The sequence below is a fragment of the Halichoerus grypus genome, chromosome 8 (genome assembly GCF_964656455.1).
Source record: "Halichoerus grypus chromosome 8, mHalGry1.hap1.1, whole genome shotgun sequence".
Lineage (NCBI taxonomy): Eukaryota > Metazoa > Chordata > Mammalia > Carnivora > Phocidae > Halichoerus > Halichoerus grypus.
The window spans coordinates 113,616,172-113,639,901 of record NC_135719.1 but is presented as its reverse complement, the minus strand read 5'-3'; the positions used below and the strand labels follow the sequence as shown (position 1 = coordinate 113,639,901).

Genomic DNA, 23,730 nt, shown 5'->3' with positions numbered 1-23,730 from the left:
GTTCAACAGAATGTCCCAATTAGTAAATACAGAAGTCTTTTGAACTGATCTCAAAAGACAGTGTAACAGACACCATTTTTCTTCAATCACACATAATATTATTTAGCAATTAAAACTTTCTACCTTGATAAAGGTAAACAAACAGACCTAAAATATGGGATAATCCTAGCCAAAGAAGGTCAACTTGTTAGCATGACTAACAGCACTGTTGGAAAACAAGTATTTCCAGCCTTGCTTTAATGTCTAGTTTAAGAAACCACATTGTTTCTTCAGGCCTCAGGAAGTAAAGGAGCTTCATCCGCCTTAGAATTACGGTTATAGCAAATGAATAAATCAGGTACCAGAACATTTTAATAACTTGGAAACTTTTCTACTCATTCATTCAAACTTCCTGTGTGTCAAAGTCTTGATGCATGAGCAACTTATTATTTCTAACAAAATAACAAGTCTGTTTTTCATTTGTATCCATGTTTAATAAGGTTGTGTGATTAAAAAATATATGGCAATATAAGAGGCCAATAGAAAAAGTGGTCAAAGTAAGACACAGGATAAGCTCCTGGAATTGGCTATAATTTATTCACACTACCACAAATCAAGGTGTTAACTCAATTCTTTGCTTCTCTGCCAACGGTGAAAGGGGAAAGTGGAAGGAGAAAGGAAATTAATATTTATTGAGCAATGATCTAAAACTTTTTTTTAAAAAGTAGGCTCTATGCCCAGCGTGAAGCCCAGTGCAGGGCTCGAACTCATGACCCTGAGATCAAGACCTGAGCTGAGGTCAAGAGTCAGACGCTTAACTAAGCCACCCAGGCACCCCTACAGACTTTTGATACTATACTTATAGCAGTAAAAATACTTGAGCATGTATCTCTAAAATTTGTGTACTTATTTATAAATCATATACCTATTGTATTAATACAGTTATTAGTATATAATTATACATAATATACTAATATAGAAGCATATTATAAAATATATATAAATATTTAAAGGAGGAGATAAAAATATTTCAACAGAAGTTCTAATATTTTCTCCCTACATCCCATCTTATAAATCTTGACGGGATGCATCCCACTTTCATTGTCAAACTCTTGATAGAACCTTAGGTCCCATGGGACTTAAACAGGGATTCACCAAATCTACCACATAGCCAGAAAAAGTATCTGCTTATTACATCCCAGGACACAATAAAATGTCCACTGTTAAGATTATGATGCATGAGAAATGATGTAAATTAAGTCATCTCACAAGTCTAAAAATCAATCTGGAACAAGATAAAATCAATTTCTCTTCCCTGAGAACTCACTATCACACAAATAAGTAATATTTAGTAATATTTTTACAAGTATCTTAGAAATGAAACATTCCATTCCTAATATAAGTTTCCAAGTAAATTTTATCCATACACTAGATACTGCTATATTTTTCCTTTCCTCAGACCCTCAAAAGAAAAGCACAGTCTTAGCTCCAATGGCTGTTCATTCATGGCAAAAATCAGGTACCACAGTAGAATGTCTGTCAACTTTAAGAAGCCAACTATCATAAACAGAATTGGTTTTCATAGCTGTAATGCAAACCACTATGCAACTAGTTGTTTTGATTCATCACATTTTGGTACAACTTGCTTCTGGGAAAGTTGAGTCATACCATCTCTGGCTTGGCAATTCAAGCATAAACTTGCAGTGTACATACAGCTTTTTATATGTTATCCTGAGAAACCTGAAACAGCTGCATGGCTGGCAGGAAAACACAGGACCACCAGTAAAATATCCAAAACAGTTGCATCTTTTAATTTATGACTGTGCACTGTTTCCATAAAGAGTATATAAAACAGTTCAACTTTTTATAGGTAAAATGTAATAAACAGTCATACTCATTGATGCCATAAATGTGTAAAAAGAGTTTATTTAAAATGATTAATTAGTGTTTGAAAATAGTAATTCTTGAACAGTCATAATCCAGAGCAATGAGCAAATACTTTAAAATTTTAGTTATTAATGCTGTTGTAGATTCTTACTGCCAAAATCAAGTCAATTAAAACTTCTTTGCATAGCACTGAAGAAAATACATTTCCCTTCTAGCAATCATTAAACATGTCTGTGAGTATATTCTTTAAAGACCTGCTTATTTACATTACTGTTTTTGATCTCTAGTGCTGCACAAAACAGTTACTGTTAAATATTTCATTCTATTTTCACCATGGCAACCTACATTAATTCCAATTAAAAAAAATAAAACATAGTTCATTCTTGTTACTCAACTGTAGGCTTTTATTTTCTAGGTATTTTAACGTAATGTTCTTAAACCCTTTAATTATTGTGGTACACCGAAGTATTTTAAAGGATCTGCCACATTGAAACCACACAATGAGAATTTAGCGTTTTGCCTACTTTTTCACATTAATTCACATCTGTGTTGTTTTAATTCTTTCATGACCATTACAAGTACATCACTGAATAGGATTCCTGGGGTTTCTGGCAAAGGTCAGTATCATTTCATGTACACCTTTATAGAACAGAATGAGGAAGAAGTCTTAGCCAAATTTATTTCCAAAAGTCAAGCTCAGTTGGATTTTGGAGCCCGGAGGTAATTGCTCTGACTATTTAGCCAATCCCAGGACAGTATTTCTGTTTTTCATAGGTTTATTTTAAATACCTGTAAATCTTATAAGCAGAAACCAGGAAAGAAAAAAAAAAGCTTTGCTTATTTTGGTATCTATACCTTATTTTTACTGAAAGCAGACTAAACTCAAAGCTTTAAGAATCATACCTTTGATTATTTTCTTAATAAGACTAAAAAAAAGTATGTTTTCAAAAGCAGGTCTAAGATAATTCCTGTACAAAGGGCATCTTGTGCCCTAATTTATACTCTGTCTAAAGTTGCCTTCCTTTGCCATTACCCATCAAAATCCCTTTCAAACAGACTTTGGAGGAGGGGGAGGAAAAGGAGGCAATGGATCCTGAGAGAGGAGTAAGAGAGGATTAAGCATTTGAAAACCACACTTGAAAGTTTGTTCCTGAACTTTGATTTCCTGCACTGTCATTTTCTTCTGTTACATTTAGCAGCTTTTGCTCCCAAAGAAGGTGGTATAATTTACACTTAGCTTCAGACAGACTTCATTTTCTCAGTTCTTTAACATAAGAGAGTTCCTCTGAGATTACTCTTTTACTATTTCCCTTCCTTTAAAAGCCCTATATCGACCATCTGGCTAAAGTCTTGGACTCAGCTCATTTTAGTGCTATTCAACAATGCTTTGAGTTCTCAGCTGGGGCAGAGGGCAGGGGTTGTCACTCAAGACCAACAGGCAGCACTCTTCCCCTCCAGTCATAACCTCCGCATGAAAACCCGTGAAACACTTTGGCTCTAGAGAATCAAAGAATCTTGGAATTCAAATTGAAATGAAAATGTGAAGTTCATATTAGTTTCCTTCACCTCAAATTACCAGGACCAATGGATGGTTAAAAAAAAAAAAGTCCAAGTTCTTAACTCCATAGTGTTTCTCTAGAGTGAACTCTAGAGATTAAGACTTTCTTTTTATAAATGGGCCCATTTTTAAGCCTGAATTTAAAGCCACCATGCATTAAACAGACCAGTTCCAAGTAGTTCTTTCTGCCTCCCAGCCTACAAAATTCAAATCTAAGTGCCATTAAGAGACATGAGCCAGCTGATCTCAGCTGTCAAGACCAAGAGCTGTTGTAAGAAATTCAGCTAAGGCTATAAAATATTTACATTAACAATGTGAAGTGTATCTCAACAGATTTAAAAACAGAGCAACAGTGTGCTCAATTATCACTAAAAAGCAGAAACATCATGAAAATGGAGGTTAGTGCTCAGGTGTCCTAAACCAATCATAATGTCAGAATAACGGACAAACTGTCTACAGAGGGAAACTGATAATCATATATTCCAACATAAATGGGGAAAGCACTTCAAGTCAGAACTACTGTCCATAATTCTATGGGTAGTTTGGTTATAAAATACCAACCAAGGCTTCATGAACTCAAACCAAAATATCACAAACTTCCACAGTCATCGTATTACTCTTCACTTCATTATCTAACCAGCAAATGAAAAACTTGAATAAACTATTAAAGCTATTTTCAGATCTATACTAATATACTTGGGAATCTAGTAACCAATTTATTCCAGACATTTAGACCAACTGAACAGCAAAGCTCAGATTTGGAAATTAAAAGCCACATGCGGTGCCCAAGTGTACAGCTGAATACAGATTGCTCAGATAAGCCTTTCTGAATTACAACTGAAGTAAAGTGTGCAATTTATTGCTATCAAATAACACAGTGGGCATTTTTAGGACAGGGTAGCTGTTACTGAAAGTTAATGTAACTACATAGTGAAAGGAAAAACGATTGAACACATAAAAGAGATACTTAAGTTTAACATATTCTATGAACAATATTGTTGGTAGTTCTGGATATCTCAAATGATAGACCTCTAAGGATACACTCCATCTGTATAATACAGATAAGTACAAGAATATCTCAGGAATCAGGTGCTATCAGATAAACTTGAATACAGCCATGAAAATAGATAATACACAGTAGCAATAAATCTTAAATATATTCCTCAAAGTCAGAAGTTTATCTCAGTTATAATATGTTTGGCTAATTTCAGTATCATTCTTATATGCTTAAATGAGATTAAGCAGAAAAATATCAGAATCATAAAAATAACAAATCACATATAGATTTTGTATATCCCAGAGAGGGACAAGAGCCACCACTTCTGTGGTGGAAATATAATAGAGATCATAGAAATAAATATCCTAGTTTCTGATTTTAAGTTCCTAAAAATTCTAGTGCCTCATTCTGGCTTGTCTAATGTAATTTTTTTACTGTGAATTCCATGTTAGTAACACATGTATGCCAGAAATTCCATCATATCTATAAAGACAGGGTGGTAATTTTTCCCCAAGGGTGGGAGAGGCAAAATGCAGAAATTCATATGTATGCAGTGTATTCCTTCTTAAAAAAAAAAAAATACTGAGTATCTACTGGGTGTCAGGTATTGAAGCAACTCTAAGAGTAAAACAGAGAGCAGCCTCCATGTTCTAATGGACCTTGTAATTCAGCAGAGGAAAAAAGATGTTAAACAACGAATATTATGAATGAGAAAGTCAGGGCTCTATCAGTGTAGTTTAAAAGGAAGCCAACATGAAAAGTTCAGAAAAGGTCTCGCTAAGGAAATTACAGTCCCAAAGGATGGCTTAGACACAAAGGATGAGGAAGAGTTAGTTAGCAACCCAGTGGAGGGAAGAATGTAGCAGCAAGGAGTCATAGCACATATTGAGAATATGGAGGAAAGGTGGCTCAGGATGAGGCTAAAGATGTTGGAAAGTATTCAAAAGAAATGTTAAGAACTATGAATTTTATTGAAAGGGCAACGGGGGGGGGGGGGGCGCCTGGGTGGCTCAGTTGTTTAAGCAACTGCCTTCAGCTCAGGTCATGATCCTGGAGTCCTGGGATCGAGTCCCACATCGGTCTCCCTGCTCAGTGGGGAGTCTGCTTCTCCCTCTGACTCTCTCCCATTTCATGCTCTCTCTCTAACATTATCTCTCTCTCAATAAATAAATAAAAATCTTTATTAAAAAAAAAAGAAAGAAAGAAAGGACAACGGGAAGCCACTGAAAAGTTCCTGTTAGGAACCTGATAATGTAAGCTACTTTGGCTACACAATGGATGGAAGAAGAACAGGAGTCAATTACCGAGAGACCCCTTAATAGTTTCTCTATTCCAGGCTTAAGATCATGGTACCTGGATTAGGGTGGCAGCAGAGGAAATAAAGAAAAGTACTGTTCAAAAGACATTTAAAAACCAACTGGGGAGAGGCACCTGGGTGGCTCAGTCAGTTAAGCGTCTGCCTTAGGCTCAGGTCATGATCTCGGGGTCCTGGGATCGAGCCCCATGTCGGGCTCTCTGCTCAGTGGGGAGCCTGCTTCTCCCTCTCCCTGTCACTCTCCCTGCTTGTACTCTCTCTCTCTGTCAAATAAATAAATCTAAAAAAAAAAAAAAAAAACAACTGAGTAGATATGGGAGCAAGAGAAGGGGAGAAGAAAGTAATGGCAAAGGCAACTTCCAGCTATCTAGTCATATGGAACAGGGAAAATGCCCTCACAGAGACGGTGGGAAACTGGAGGAGAAACAAATTGGGGTGGGAGAGAAGAGAACAGAAAGATCATGAGTTTAATTTTGGACTTAAGTCTGAAGTGATTATAGAAGAGAGATACAGAGTGGCAGCAGGATATATGGGCCAAGTGCTAAGAAAATTATGGAATGAAGGTAACAGTTTGGGAGTTATCAGTATTTAGATGGTATTTGAAGCCATCAGGTAGATGCTAATATTTAGGGAGAGAGGACAGAATGAGAAGAGAAAAGAAGGCAAAGACCTAGAGAACAACAACATACAATGATATGACAAAAGAAACCATTGTGATTAATTTTATGTATAAACATACAATTATGTTGAGTGAGCCACAGAATGCCCAGATTATCTGGTAAATCATTTGTGTGTGTGTCAGTGAGGATATTTCTGGAAGAGATTAGCATTGGTGAATTGAGGAAAGCAGATGGCCCTCCCCAATGTGAGTGCGTATTATCCAATCTATTGAGGACCTGAGAGTAACAAGAAGGTGAAGAAAGGTTGAATTCACTCTGCCTGACTGAGCTGGAACATCGATCTTCTCCTGCCCTGTGGTGCTCCAGACTGACACCTACACTATTCATTCCCTCTCAGGCCTTTGCACCACTGGCTCTCCTGGGTCTCCAGCCTGCAGACAGCAGATCATGGGCCTTCTCAGCCTCCATAATCACATGAGCCAATACCTAATAATAAATCTCTTTCTCTTTCTTTCTTTCTATCTATCTATCTATCTTTCATCTATCATCCATCTATCTCTCTTATTGGTTCTGTTTCTCCAGACAACCCTAACTAATACAGAAGCTAAGATATTTTGAAGCGAAGGGTATGTGTTCAGGTGTGGTAAATGCAAATGCTGCCATCCCCTACCAATACCTCATGCACTCTCTTCCTATAGACTTGCAAAGGAGGTAGAAGGAAGGTGTAAGCTGCTTGAAAAGGACTCAGAACCCGCTACTTGTGCCTGACTCCTTGAAATTTTGAAGAGATGATAACAGCAGAGACAGAGATGGGAAACCCATTGGATTTCTCCATCTAGGGGCTCCAAAGGCTCTCTTCATGGTATTTATAGCAGTAGTGTTTTTTATAGCAAAAGAACAAAAGAAACAATCCAAATGTCCATTGATAGGAATATGGGCAAATAAATACTGTACAGCAGTGAAAACAAAGGACATATAGCTTCATGTATGTATCAACACTGCTGACTCTCACAAACAATGCTGAGTAAAAGCAACAACAAAAAATAAGTTACAGAAAATATCTACAGCATGGTCCATTTACATAAAATTCGGAAATGCAAACTACACATGGAATGTATAGATATGACCGAACTATAAAAAAAAAAGCAAGCATATGATAATCAGCCTGTTCAGGGTGACTGAATCTCTGATGTGAAGTGGGACCACAATGAAGAGAAGAAAAATACACACAGAGAGGGCTTCTACAGCATTGGTTATGCTCCATCTCCTAAGTTAATGAGTGGAATTCAAAATACAGGACTTGAAGGAGTAAAGGAGGGAGAAACAGTGAGAATGGAAACAATTCAGCAATTGTTTTATTATTACTCTTTGTAAAATATATATCATATATTTTTTCTATGTATGAAATACTAAAAAAAAAAGTAGTGCAAAGAGCATAGTCACAGCTTTAACTGCCATTAATCCAGTAAATAACCTGCATGTAAACACCAAACCATTCTTAGTTGGCCTTGGTTTCATAAAATATTACTACTTTGATTCCATTTATAATAATTCATGTTAATTATAATTATTCATCTTAAAATATGTTTAATACTGCAATATGTTGTGGGGCCCCAGGGTGGCTCAGTCAGTTAAGCATCAGACTCTTGATTTCAGCTCAGGTCATGAACTGAGGGTCACGAGATCAAGCCTCACCACGGGCGTGGAGCCTACTTAAGATTCTCTCTCTCTCCCCACCACAACCCCCATGAGTACAAGCTCTCTCTCTTAAAAAAAAGGAAAAAAAGGGGGCACCTAGGTGGCTCAGTCGTTAAGTGTCTGCTTCGGCTCAGGTCATGATCCCAGGGTACTGGGATCGAGCCCCACATCGGGCTCAGCGGGAAGCCTGCTTCTCCCTCTCCCACTCCCCCTGCTTGTGTTCCCTCTCTCACTGTGTCTCTCTCTCTGTCAAATCAATAAATAAAATCTTTAAAAAAAAAGAAAAAGAAAAAAAACCTGTAACATGTAACATTCATACTGTTCTCTGTACTGGTTTACAAGCAAGGTCAATATATTAATTTAAGATGGGAGAAGTTAGTAAAATCAGATTTACTTGCAAAGAAACCTTTGAGGAATATACATCTAAATAGCAAACCTAAGTACTGATGAGTGGTTAAAAAGCTGATCTACTAAAGCAGCAAAAATAAAGTGGTAGATGAAATCAGTTAAGTGGTCAAAGAGACCTCAGCCAAAGCCCTGATAATCAGGAATTTTCCCCCATGATAATGCTTCAGATGTCTATTTCTTTACCAGAATGAAACATAATGTGCTTTCTGTGGCTAATATTAAGGTAACAGCCTAGATGTATAAACCAAATCCAATTCCTCTCCCTGTCCAATGGTAGTTAAACACCCTCCCAAGTTTGCAGAAGAACTCTCCACATTGGTGGCGTTTTTTTGCTGAGTGCTAACTCTCAAAATATAAACAACCTCAGTCTTCTCCCCTCTACCATTCCGTTTTCTTCCCTGTACCCAACATAAATACATAAGGACATCATGGTTTAGTAGAAAGGACAAAGATTTTGGAAACAGATACATTTGGGTTTGAATCTCTCCTTGGACAATTCCTAACATTATGATTTGGAAAGTGCTTTAATTTTTCGATCCTCATTTCCTCATCTGCAAAAGGGAGAAAATAAAACCTCATAGTAATTTTTAGAAGATTAAGAAAATGTATCTAATACATCTGGTGAAGAACAGATATTCAATAAAGTATATATCCCTGACCACCCTACTTAAATTTTCTTTGATACTATTAATACAAAGTATACTCTCACAAGGAATAGGCCTTTCACAGCCCAAATTTTCTAAGTGTTTTACCTTCTGCTAATTAATATGTACCTCTCCTTTGCCAACTCTGTGACCTTACTGTCCATTCCCACATCTATTTCAACAATAACAGTGTTGCCTTCTCTCTTTCCCCTTTCGCTGTACCCTAAGTATAAAGATTTAAGTGGAGGTTTTTTATTTTTTAAATTAAACAAAAGGTAAGGAGTAGTCCTGCTTGTTAATCTTTTATCCCAGAGTAATAGAATAATAACCCAAGGATGCTAATACCTTCATATTAAAAGGCAAATGGGAAAAATTTACATACATACATATACATAATACCTTTATATATACATAAACATATGTGTACAGATCTGTATTTCACAAATACTATCCACACCCTAGTTTTATTTCAAAAGTGAAACTGCTACATTATTTCCACTCTCACATCCTGTATTTTGACTCTAATCACCATTAAGTGACCATTGCTCTGTCCTCATCCTCCTCAACATCTTCCTCTACCTCTCTAAATACAGCTTCCAGCTGTAAAATGGTCTTAGCCTATGACTTCTGTAACATATAAACCTATAATTTGGGTCACACTCCTACCACTTTCACACAGGATTCCTCAAATTTCTCTTTATCCACGTGCTTCCTAATTACTAGTTTTCTTCTTGGCTTTTCTCATCTTCTTGACTATCTCTGAAATGTATAGCTTCATTTATTACCTCTGTTCTACTAAACCTGCAAATCTTATCTTTTGGTCTTTTGGCCTTCTTTGTTAGTTACAGCCTAGCATTTTTATTTGCTTGGGTGGCCTTTCATACTTGGCTGTCCCACTGGCACTATAAATTTAATATTTTCATAACTGAACTCATCTTTCTTCACAGCCCTCTGTCTGTGTTTCTTAATTTCTCTTAATAGTTTCAACATACTCCTAGGGTCATCTTGGAATCCTCTTCTCCCTGCATACAAATGAGAAATCTGCATCACAGTATCTCTACAAACATCTATTTACTTCTCACATCATCTTCATCGCTGCTACCTAATTTTAGCTCTTTTTTACATGGAAGAGGTAAATACTCTCTTAACTGGTCTCCCTATTTCCAGGATATTCTCTCCATTCCAATCTATTCATGTTTATCAAACTAATCTTCCTAGGGCAAAGCTCTGCATCTCTCTCATACAAATAAACATTCATTGGCTCCCTGTTGTTATGTAGAATAAAGTCTAAGTTCCTTAGCCTACCATTCAAGGCCTACTGTACTTGATTCCAACCCACCTTTCTAAACGTATTTCCCATTAATCGTCTCCATGTACCCTGAATGTAAGCCAAAACCAACCATGAGGTTTTCAGTTATTCTCTATGAAAACCTCATAACTACTCACTTCATACCTTTGCTCAAGCTATTTCATTACCTTGGAACGCCCTCACCATTGCCTGTCTCTCAAAGCCACGGTTCAAATGTCAACCCCTCAATTCTGAACAAAGACATTAAAAGTTTAACTATGCCACACAGATGTGTTATATGTGGAATAACAAAACAAAAATAATAAAATAAACTAAGCTTAAAAGCAAGAAAAGAAACTCCAGGTGCCAGAAATTATACAGGAACTCAAAATCAGAGCATAAGCAGAGCTTGAAGTTCAGGAAGATGCTGGGTACCAGTGATTCTATACCCATACAGTGACAGGAGACAGGCCTCAATCCTGTCAGATGTAGGAAGCTAGAACTGGGCTTGGCTCACTGCATATAACCTGGATATACAAAATGTTGTCCCATCTATAAAACAACTTGTAGGAATATTCTGCTCACTGGCCTGGGATAGTCACAACAAAGTCTAGGGGCATGGACAGAAAAGAATCAAACATAAAAAATCACAATACCCGAGTCTGTTCCATTCCCAAGAAATTAAGAATAATAATATGTCACGATCCAGTGAAGCCAACAGGAGTTTGGCCAAAGCAAATAATCTCAATCCAAGGCTCATGGGAATACAACACCCACTAAAAAGAGATACACAGTTGTTTAAAAAAAAAAAAAAAAGGAAATAAGCCTCATTTATTAAGAGTCAGAAGACACAATGGATGGCAGCACAACCACACCCAGATAAGAGAAACTGAAAGAAACTTATTTCATGTTAGAAGAGATGAGTAAAGAAATAAATGCCATAAGACAAGAAATCAACAACATGAAAAGAACAAGCATTTTCTTAAAAAAAAAAAAATCAAACAGCACTTGTTAGAATAAAAGTCTCAATGGACAGGTTAAGCAGTTGGTTATCGATAGATGGAGAAAAAAATTAGTGAGTGGAAGACTATGTGAGGAAAACATGAAGAATTTAGAGCTAAAAAGAAGAAAAAGGGAAAGAACCACTAAAGGAAATTTCAACAAGAACATTAAATCCCAAGGAGAAGAGCAGGATATAAGGAACAAAGATGACGAGACAAACACACCACCACTACCGCTACTACTGCCACAAACTGCTACCAAGCCGGAAAGCAGAAGGGGAGGTCTCAAGTGAGGCATTCCAAGGCCTTTGTTTTGTTCAAAACAAGGGCGAGATTTAACCTTTAGAGTTTGAAAGTAACAGCTGTTAAGTCTGGGTGACATAATGTTTAATATATATTACATAAATAATAATATTACTCTCTGTACGTCTCTATGTTTGAAATATTTAACAGTTTTCTTAGATTCTACCTCCTCTGGATTGCCCAGGTGGAATTACTTCTTTGCTCCTCCTAATCTGCATTGCATTTTATCTTTAAGTAAGTACTGTGGCAATTTATAGTTACAAGTTCCCTGTCAGGTAAGTTTCTTGATAGCAAGATAAATACCTACTCACTAAACAGCCATTACTTTTTAAAAAATCATCCACCCTGGATCGAGTCCCACATCGGGCTCCCTGCTCAGCAAGGAGCCTGCTTCTCCCTCTGACCCTCCCCTCTCATGTGCTCTCTCTCTCTCTCATTCTCTCTGTCTCAAATAAATAAATAAAATCTTTAAAAAAAAATAAAAAAAAAATAAAAAAAATAAAAATTAAAAAAAAAAAATAAAATAAAAAATCATCCTAACTTGTAAGCAGAGAGTATATAATTTTTTTAATTAAATAAAAATTCTGGTTAGTTAAGATACAGACCTAAAGAATGGCCATGATAACAGAGGGCAAACTAAAATACAGAGGATATAAAAAGAGTTATCACCACAAATTATGAAGATGTGGAGGAAAGATAGCATAGGATTGAATGGAAGACAGACTGCACATCAGTCCCTAAGGAAGATGAGAAGGTTTCCTGGAAATCAGAAGATGCCTATAATAATAACAGAGAGATGGGATATAATGTATAGTGTAAAGTGACTTTATTTAAAACATAAATATGAGCATTTTCTTAAATAGGTATATCTGAAAATTGTTTGAGATTAACATCCTCTGTCTCATAACCTAACATCTGTGTGTTAACCAATTTTATACTTAAAGATACATAACATGATGGAATATAGCTGTGAATGCAAAGAAAAACAAGAAAATCAAACAGAACTAAACACACCCAAAGCAAGATCTTTTGTAATATATTTATTTTTCCATTCAAAGCACCTTCTCAAAAGCTCTATTTCATACACTGGAATCTGAATCATGTCAATAACTTAGATAAATCTCTAAAGCAAACAATAACAAGCAAAGACAAAGTCAAGTGGATAAAAATAACTGATGTTTTCTCTTAATTATGGAAAATTCTACTTTCTAGCAAGTAAAAACAGGTTCATAAAATATCTACTCAAGGGACAAGTGACTATGAGTAGTAAAATCTAAAAAAGCTCCATGAATCCTGGTTTAATGCATAACAATTTGAAGTTTTTAAGAAGCATTTTTAATACTTAAGCCCACAGAAAACCTGCACTTTCTTCCAAAAGCTAAATCACAGCATCGCTTTGGGAAAAAAATAATTCATGCCCATTATCATAAGTAATATGCTAATGCAATCAGTTTTACCAAAAATGAAGCTTTTCTAGAATAGAATGCTTTAAAAGACTAGTCAGTTAGTTGGTTAAATACCATTTGGCCCAAAACCTTCATGTGTATAGAAAATATTTTCCTCTTACTTAAAAAATTATAGCATTATTTTCAGTTTTCTGTTTTGCTTCCAGACTACATTTTTTGGCAATGTGTTAAGAACTCTGCACATGCTGGTATAATATTTTAAGTAAAAACACATCCTAATCAGTTACATATGACTTATTTTGAAAATCAGAAGTTTTAACAGTTTAAGTGTACAGAACCTGCTTCAATATTATAACAATTCTTTTTTTTTTTTTTTTTTTTTTTTAAGATTTTATTTATTTGCGAGAGAGACAATGAGAGACAGAGAGCATGAGAGGGAGGAGGGTCAGAGGGAGAAGCAGACTCCCTGCTGAGTAGGGAGCCTGATGTGGGACTCGATCCCGGGACTCCAGGATCATGACCTGAGCCGAAGGCAGTCGCTTAACCAACTGAGCCACCCAGGCGCCCAATATTATAACAATTCTTTACAGTAAACCTGGATTTCTTATTTTATCACCTTAAAAGATTAAAATAAAGAAAAGAACCCTACTGTTTCCTTGAATTCTACCTTTTGGGGGAAAAAAATGTATTTCCACCTGTCGTTCCAAAGTTAATAAAATAAGGCACAGTTTTCTCATCCCTAGATTATACTTTGGGTATGTGTCAACAAAAAGTAAAAAAGAAGCAAAATCCAAACTAAGATTATTCCTGATATATTTTTCCCTAAGCCTCCATTTGCAAAAACTAAGGTATTATGGAACTGAAGATAGGAAAAATTTTAACTGAAATTATATAAATACCAAGGGGATAAAATCCCATCATTTTAAGATGCACTTAAGATTAATCAATCCTACATGTGGTTCCTGAAAATAAATTTTAAATGTTTTACAAAATAAATGAGAATAGTGAGTAAAGACAGTACAGATAGTACAGTAAGGGAAATAATGCAGAATCCTAAAACTGGAAGAGAACATTTAAAACCATCTTATCCCACTGCCTCATTAACAGATAAAGCAGCTGATACTAGATCATGGTTAAACATTTTTATCTTCTTGGAAAGAATTCACTTATTCAATGAGTATGAATAAATCTTGAAAACTTACAATGTGTTAGTATTATGCTAGGTGTTAAATGAGAAAACAGTCTTTGTTCCTAAGAAGCTCAAAGTCTAGTGTGAAGAAAGACATGAAAATAAGCAATTTTTAAATGTAAACAAACCAGAAGCCTCAAGAAAGGAGTGTTTGCAGAAGATATAAGTTAATATATGAAGGGAGAATGATAATTTGCCATGTAGATCGAGCGGCAAAGAGGGTATTCTAGAAAGGAGAAGGGTATACCATGCCTAGAGGCCTGAGAGAACATGGTATATTCTGAGTGTCAAATCTGAAGGGACTTTATATGTCTTGAATATTTCTTAAAATAGATAATGGGCACCCATGAAAATGTTAGTAGGTGAGTAATGCAAACTGACCTGAATTTTAGAAATCTTCATACAAGAGATGCCTGGGTGGCTCAGTCAGTTAAGCGTCTGCCTTCAGCTCAGGTCAGGATCCTGGAGGGAATCCTTACTCAGCAGGGAGCCTGCTTCTCCCTCTGCCTGTCATTCCCCCTGTTTGTGCATGCTCTCTCTCTCTCTCTCTCTCTCTCTCTCTCTCTGACAAATAAATAAAATCTTTAAAAAAAAAAAAAAGAAATCTTCGTATGGAAAGACAGATTAGAAGAGAGGGTGAAAAGGAAGCACAGTAAATGACTATGAGCACCTCTAGGGGCTATGACCCTAAGGACCTTAATTGTCTAAATATATGTGAGACTGAAGCAAGAGGATATCTTTAACAACTCCCAAGTTGGGCTGGGCTAGGAAGTTTCACCACAGCAGGATATACAACAGTTAGAAGACGTTTCACAAAGAAGCTAAGTTCCACTGGGGATAAAAAAAAAAAAAAAAAAGGTACTTGTCAGACACACAAGTAGAAAGATATGTCCAGGGTCGAGTTGGAAATCTGAGTTTAAAACAAGGAAAATTAGTACAGGCTTGGAACTTAATATAAATCACTGTACTTTTTTAAGAGAACTTCCCAGAGTCCTTGGGTTCTGAGTAAGTGCCTTCAGGGTGTCATCGAGGGCAGAATGGGGAGGAGAGCCAAGCTAGATCTGTCACCTCCACTATAACAGAGTAGTTCTGCTTTCATCTATTTTATATTTTGAGGTCCTAAGTAAGATTTTTTAAAACTATTCTGTTTCTTTAAAAAGTTTGAAAACTGAGGGCTGCTGGAGGGGTGGGGGAATGGGGTGGCTGGGTGATGGACACTGGGGAGGGTATGTGCTGTGGTGAGCACTGGGTGTTCTGTAAGACTGATGAATCACAGATATGTACCCCTGAAACAAATAACATATTATATGTTAATTTAAAAAAAAGTTTGAGGGCACCTGGGTGGCTCAGTCGGTTAAGCGTCTGCCTTCGGCTCAGGTCATGATCCCAGAGTCCTGAGATCGAGCCCCGCATCGGGCTCCCTGCTCTGTGGGAAGCCTGCTTCTCCCTCTCCCACTCCCCCTGCTTGTGTTCCTGCTCTCGCTGTGTCTCTCTCTGTCAAATAAATAAATAAAATCTTTAAAATAAATAAATAAATAAAAATAAATAAAAATTTAAAAAAGTTTGAAAACTATTATAATATAGCTTTAGAATCAAACAGATTTGGTATTAAATCATGACTACCCCTTAGCAGTAGACTCTGGAAAGTTACGAGTTGTTATAAATTATCAGGAACAATGTGAAAGAAGTGCCTACAACAGAGTCTAGCACACAGTAGGTACTCAATACTGAATGAGACTAAAAGATCTATGAAGAACCTTGCACAATAACAACTTTATTAAGAAAGAAGAAGAGTTAGCCAAAAAAGATTTAAAAGAATTCAAAGAGGATGAAAGAAAACCAAAAGCCAGTCATGTCACAAAGCAAAGGAAAGACACAGTTTGAGAAATATTACAGGTAAAATAAGATAAAGAATGCAAGAACCCCACCAAATTTTGTAATTGGGAAGTCAATGGTGAATGAGCAAAATTAGATTCTAAATAAAAGTGAAGTTGTTTAAGTTTAGGGAATTAACCAGAAATAAGGAAGTGGAGAAAGAGATAGCAAGCATAAAACTTCTTCCAATAGTTTGTTGTTGAATATGGTACAAAGGGCAGTAGTTAGGGGAAGATTCAGGATTGACAAAGCGATGAATATGTTTCAAGACAGAAATTTGAATATGTTCACGTGGTAAATTAAAGTTTCAGTGCAGAAGAGAAGATCTGAAAGAGCGGTGGAGACCAACTTGATGGTGTGATATCCCAGAGTTGAAGGGCAAAGTAGCCACATAACATAGACAGCCGGATTAGCCTCAGATGCAGGATAGGCCCCCTTGCCTCTAAGGAGGGACAGGACAGGAGTTAACAGTGGCTGCAAACAAAGATAAGCTTATAGTTAGGGTGTGGCTTTTGAGAGAGATATTTTCTCTGTGTACTAGGTTGAAAGATTAGCTGCTAAATGTGAAAGAGGGCAAGTGGGAGTGAGATTTAAAAGAGTGGTGATCTGGGAAAGCCACTGGGAGAAAAGAGAGGAGCCAGCAACGGATATGTAAAAATGACTGCTGAGTGGCTCCAATCTGCTCAGCTCAGTTGTATGATTTTCTTCAGCTGTACTCAGAACAAATTTAACAATTCATATATATATTTTAAATTTCCAATTACTCTGTGTATTAAATGTCATATACTGTCACAATATAATTAAAACACTAAAAATACTCATGTGATCTTGACTTATTAAGGATAATGTACATGCTTATAAAGGAATATTAGAAAGTGCCTCAATGGCCTATGCCATTCTTGTCTTATGGTTACAGAGAAGAATGACCAAAGATTCATTTAACCTTGGGTCTGGGCTCATATTGTAAAGTGTTCCTTAGAAGAAATCCATTTCGTATTCAAATGTACTCCAAATAAAAATAAGGAATATATGTATTGATAGAATTCCTTCATATAAAGATCCACTATCTTTTTCTTGGCAAAGAACTCTAAACAGAGGTCAAAGTACCTGACTATTATCTTACATATTAAGTTTTCTGTAACACATTATAGACTCAAAAGATGGATTTTTAAAAATGAAAGTGCTATCTGTGTTTCAAAAAAATGTTTCTGAACACAGTAGGAGGCCATAGTTTTGGAAATATCCTTACTCCTAATGAAGTTTACCTTGAAAAAGAAAAGTACACTGCTGAGACTTGATGAGTGAAAGCACTTGAGCCTACATGATGATAGTAAGTGGTACTTAGTAGCTTTGAAACTCTGATTCATGTCTTCACATTAGCTGCTTAATTACAGACTGAATTTTTCATTAGCTGACCAAATACTTATTTTATTGGCTTTGGGAAACCGTTACAATCATATTTACAGTAAGAATTTTCTAAACATTTATTCCCTCACAGTCAACAAAGACTTAATACTCTTTAATAGCTACGTATTACGTGAATATTCGGAAGTCTTACTTATTTATTTTTCTATGAATAGTTAAGACAATAAAATGGTTCTCAGTACTAGCCAGAAAACCAGAGATAATTTCTCACAGAAAATTATTAGATCTAGAAACCAAAACTGAAGTGCCTGGCTTACCAGAACTTGGACAATTTGTAGCTTTGTAATTCTTATGAAATTTTGTAATTCTTAAGGAACCAGGAGGAAATCAGCTTTTATGCTGGTATAAATGAATATATCCTGTGAACTTAAAAAATGGTTACATGTTGGCTAATTTGGGCAAATACTTCAGATACTACCTAAACAAGAAACTTTAGTTTAGCTTTAGCATTCACATTTAGTATTTTTAAAATAGCACAATATGCTCAAATCAATATAATGGACTCCCATATATATATATATATGAGCGCCTACTGAAATATCTGTCAATGCATTACAGTGGATATATATAAAACTCCAACATTTAATTAGCTGTAATACATGAATGCATGAGGGGAATTCTTTAAGAGGATGGCAAATCACTTAACATACATTAGAAATATTCAGGGACTGAACACAGTAAAATATGTCTATGGAATAGTTCTGTATTTCTACATAAAAGAACATTATATAAAACAATCAAGACCACGAAGTGTCAAACATTAAAGTACTACTATAATTATGTAATAAAGATCTTTAACACTGCTGCATTTTAAGAGACAGTACGCTAAGTAGAAAAGTAATGTAAGGACATCTTTTTTCTAAAAGGTACATCATTTTCTTAATTTGCATATAAGGAGTCTTTTAAATAACAAAAAGCAGCAATAACACTATAATCAGACAGTTCAAATATGTCTACAGTCCATCTCCTCAATCCTATTGTGTTTTCCTCTAAGAGGATAATACTTTCAAGTGATTGACAGAGTGTCTTTGGGTCTTGTGTCAAGAAAATGGAAATTTATACAAGTATAAAGACAACAGAAGATTAAGAATGATGTCTAAGATGCAGAAAACCACCCAGCATTTTAATCAATTTATGCTTTAATACTCCAAATAACTGGCAATGTTTAAACTCAGATTTGATTACAGAAGACTGAAAGAAATTTAGTGATGTGAGTTTTCCCTTAGTTTGCTTCCTGTTCTTTCTCTGCTCAAGGGCAGCATTTTAGTCTGCAGTGATCCAAAAAATATGCATGTTCTGCAGTAACCATAATTTGCTGACAAAATATGTTGAACAGAGAACAGATTCACAGAGCTCCCAGTTTAACTTATTTCTACTTGATGGTTTTTGATGATTCATATTTCAATGAAAAAAGAAAATAAGCCATTGATATAGTTCCACATCAACAGATTATACAATTTAGATTAACTTTACAAAGATACTTTCATGTTCAATTTCTTCTTTGCTCTTCGTAAGAACCCAGTGAGGGAGGAAAGAGGGGAGGAAAGGAGAGTATCTTCAATTCATAAAAAGCAAGTTAAGATTCAGAGAAGTTTCAATTTGCCTGAGGTAACAGATACTGCCCTACCCAGAGGGGGTAACAGAAACATGATTATGGCTATCTAGAAAGTGATTAATAATGATAGTCAAAGACATATAAATGAATTATAAAAGTGAATGAGAAGCCAGAACATGAGGAAAATGGTGGAGAAGGCAGTTCCAAGCTTCCATCCCTCCACAGAAACACAGATCCAACTTTGTCAGAACTCTGGAAAATAGCTAAAGGTTTACAGCAACTAAGGGAATGCTGAATCAAGAAAAAGGCAACTTAAAAACAGTTGGAAAGCTTTGTGACCTGTTTACTTGCCCTGCCCCACACCCTCCCCAGCTCAGCAGCCTACCTGCCCTGTGTGGAGCCATGGTTCCTGGGTCCAGAGGAAGCAGAGCAGACATTATAAGCAAATTACTGTCTGTCTGCTCTATCCTGAAGGCTCCTGAAGGACTAAGACAAGGCACTCATCTCTACCTGAGGGAAAAAATTACAGTTGAGACATACAATAGACCACCTAAAGCCTGGGAGGAAAAGTTAAGGAGAGACTATACATATTTTTTTAATGCACATGGAACACTCTCAAGGATAGTGCATATGCTAGGCCATAGCATATATTAGTCTCAGTAAATTTTACAAAGACTGAAATCATACAAAACATCCTCTCTGACCACAATGGAATGAAGCTAGAAATCAATAAAAGAAGGAAAGTGGAAATTAAACAATATAAACTTAAGCAATGGGTCAAAGAAGATACCCAAAGGGAAATTAGAAAATACTTAGTGATGAATGAAAATGAAAATACAACACACAAAACTTATGTGATACAGAGAATGTAGAGGCTGCTTTTAGACAACAGGCTTGAGCAATGGAAACTTCAGCAAGGCAAAAAAGGGCCCACAGTGACCACCACGGAACTAAATGCAAACAGGTTCATTAAGCAACCCAATCCGAAATAGCCATAGGCCCTAACTGACCAATTACAACCAGGCACAGTTCCTAAGATTACCAAAAAAAGGTACAATTCCATCCATCCCTATATACCCTCACTCCGCACTATTAACTGTGGCCCCTCACCACCACCTCCTCACAGAGTCTCTCCCTTGCTGTCCTGCCTGTTGGTCCCTTGCAAGGTAGTCAATAAACTTATCTCTCGTTTGGTCTGCCTTGGTGAATTCTTTCACCAACCCCACATCTCCACCAGCCCCCCAGTCAACCAGAGACTACAGTGAACATAAATAAAAGAGAGAACATCAAAAAGAGAATCAATAAAAACAAACAGTACTTTGAAAAACAGCAACACTGACAAACCTTTAGCCAGACGGACAAAAAAAGAAGATGCAATTAACTAAAAACTATGAACAATTATATGCCAACAAACTGGATAACCTAGATGATATGGACAGTTCCTAGAAACACAAAAACTGTGAATGTAATGCATTTATCTGCTTTGGATAATTTTAGGTCTCTGACAGAAATATTTAGGAATAAAAAAATAAAGTAAATGAAAACTCCTTTCCCTCCTCCCCGCCCCCGACAACCCACAGGCCGGACATGTAAGTGATCCTAATGAGAGGATAGGAAAAACAAAAACAAACAGATGAAAGATCAGCCAGAAGGTGACATCCTAATTCTGCTGCCTGTAGGCCATATGGCCTAAAGCAAATGGCTTTGCAGCAGCTTCACCACCTGTAAAATGAATGTGACGGTAATTAAACTTGCCCTGATTATCTCCCAGGATTGCAGTTATGAATCAAATGAGATGATGTGCTTTGAAATTGTGAAGTGCTCTGAAATTATATCACAGTGTTAGTATTAATGAAGGCACATTTACTCAGTTAATTTTCAATTATTTTCAGTAGCAATTTATAAAGTGGCTCACAGATTTAAAGCAGTTAAACTCGAAAGGTGAATTCTATGTTCAACATTCATCAGAAGAATCACACATATTGATTTACAAACACACAGGGTTCTTTTCAATTAACATAAATTTATGCTAAGTCAAAAAGGGGCGCCTGACTGGCTCAGTCAGTAGAGCATGCAACTCTTTACCTCCAGTTTGTGAGTTCAGGCTCTGCACTGGGTGTGAAATCACTTTAAAATCTTAAAATAGAAAAAAAATAAAAATAATAAATATATAAATAATAAATAAATAAATAAAATCTTAAAATAGGGTGCCTGGGTGGCTCAGTTGGTTAAGTGTCTGCCTTTGGTTCAGGTCATGATCCCGGGGTGCTGAGATCAAGCCTGCATCAGGCTCCCTGCTCAGTGAGGAGCCTGCTTCTCATTCCCCCTCTCCCTCTGCCCCCTCTTGTGCTCTCTCTCTCTCTCTCTTTCTCGTGCGTGCATATGCGTGTACTCAAAAAAAATAAAAAAATCTTTTTAAAAAATGTAAAAATTAAAAAAAAATAAAGTCTTAAAATATTCATGGAAAGTCAAATGACAAAATAAGATACTATCAGCAGATTAAAAACACATCTGTAAATAAATAAATCATTTAATATTATGTAACATTCACTGTAATAAAGTGTCTTACAACTTAATTCTATTGAAAAAAGCATTGTATCAATGAGGATAGGCTCAGTTCTGCAATAGTAATGAATAATAACTAAATTTCAGTGGCTTGGGGGACGGAGCAAGATGGCGGAGGTGTAGGAGAACTGGATTTCGTCTGGTCCCAAGAATTCAGCTGGATAGGGATCAAACCATTCTGAACACCTATGAACCCAACAGGAGATCGAAGAAAAGAATAGCAACAACTCTCTGAACAGAAAAGCAACCACTTTCTGGAAGGTAGGAGGTGCGGAGAAGTGAATCCGAGGCGATATTTGGGAGGATAGACGGTGGGGGAGGGGGCCTCCGACGGCGACTTCTGGCAAGTGATAGAGCCCTGGAGCACAAAATCAGAACTTTTAGAAGTCTGCTCCGCTGAGGGACGTTGCTCCAGTGGCTAAGCGGGGGATGGATCCCTCGCTGGGACAGTGTGGTCTCTGGACCCTCAGGGTCACAGAAAGACCTGGGGTGCCTGAGTGCAACAGAGCTCCCAGGTATCGGAACGGGGAAGGCGGCTGCAGAGACAGAGCCGAGGAGTGGGCTCTCAGCTCGGGGTTGCCATAAACCATGATCCACGGCACAGTCGGGCCACTGCTCCTCCAGCAGGGACCCAAAAAGCAGCAGATCCAGGGAGACTCACCTTCCTCCCCCGGGCGGAGCGGCAGGGGAGCGCACTGCAGGGATCTGCTGGGTTTGGAGACTCCACACGGGGTCATGTGCCAGAGATAGAAACACTCCGTCACAGGCCCGGTGAGCACGGAGTGCAGCCGGAGACCAGGGAGACGGGAGTGATTGACTGCTTTTCTCTGGGATTCACTGAGGAGTGGGGCCCCAAGTTCTCGGCTCCTCTGGGGCAGAGACTGGGAGGATGCCATTTTCACTCTCGTCCTCTAAAGCTATACAGAAAGCTTGCAAGGAACAAAAGCTCCCAAGAGCAAACCCGAACAGATTACTTAGCCCGGACCTGGCAAGGGCGGGGCAATTCCGCCTCCAGCAAAGACATTTGGGAACCACGGCAACAGGCCCCTCCCCCAGAAGATCAGCAAGAAAAGCTAGCCAAGACCAAGTTTACCGATCAATGAGAACGGCAGAACGCCAGCACTAGGGGAATACTGCATAGAATTCATGGCTTTTTTACCATGATTCTTTAGTCTTTCAAAGTTAATTTTTTTTTAACTGTCTTTTTTTTTTTTAATTTTTCTTTTTCCCTTTTTCAAACATCTTATCAATCCCTTTTTTAAAAAATATTTATTTTTCATTTTTAGAGTCATATTCTATCCCTTCATAGGAGTTCCCCTTATTTTTGGTATATATATATGTTGTTCTCTCTTTAAAATTTTGAGATACAGTTTCTTCTAACAGATCAAAATATACCCTAAATATCTAGTGTATGACTTTGTTCTAGTCTCCTGCCTGATAACATTCTCTCCCTTTTTCTTTTAAATCCTCTTCTTTCTTTTTTCAACCAACTTCTTATCTTATCAATTCCTTTTATAAAATCTTTTATAATTTTCATCTTTACAGTCATATTCCATCCCTTCATCATATTAACCCTTATTTTTGTACATATGTGTTTTTCTTTAAAATTTTGGGGGGCACTTTCTTCTAACAGACCAAAATACACCCAAAATCTAGTGTGTGGCACTGATCTATGCACTAGCCTGATCATATTTGATCATATTCTGTTTTTTTTGTTTTGTTTGTTTTTATCTTTTTTTTTTTTTTTCTTTTCCTTTTTTCTTTCTTTCCCTTTCTTTTCCCCCAGTTTAAGGTCTTTTCTGATTTGTTTAGTGTATATTTTCTGGGGATGTTGTTACCCTGTTAGCATTTTGTTCTCTCATTCATCTATTCTCCTCTGGACAAAATGAAAAGATGGAAAAAATCACCTCAACAAAAAGAACAAGAGGCAGTACTGACTGCCAGGAACCTACTCAATAAGGACATTAGTATGATGTCGGAACTAGAGTTCAGAACGATGATTCTAAAGATACTAGTT

General features: G+C 36.8%; 1 protein-coding gene across 1 annotated transcript in view; it reads right to left on the bottom strand.

Annotated features, from left to right (window-relative positions):
• Positions 1-23,730, bottom strand: part of MNAT1 (MNAT1 component of CDK activating kinase) — a 200,515-nt gene that overhangs the window by 3,124 nt on the left and 173,661 nt on the right. The gene's annotated exons all lie outside the window — the stretch shown is intronic.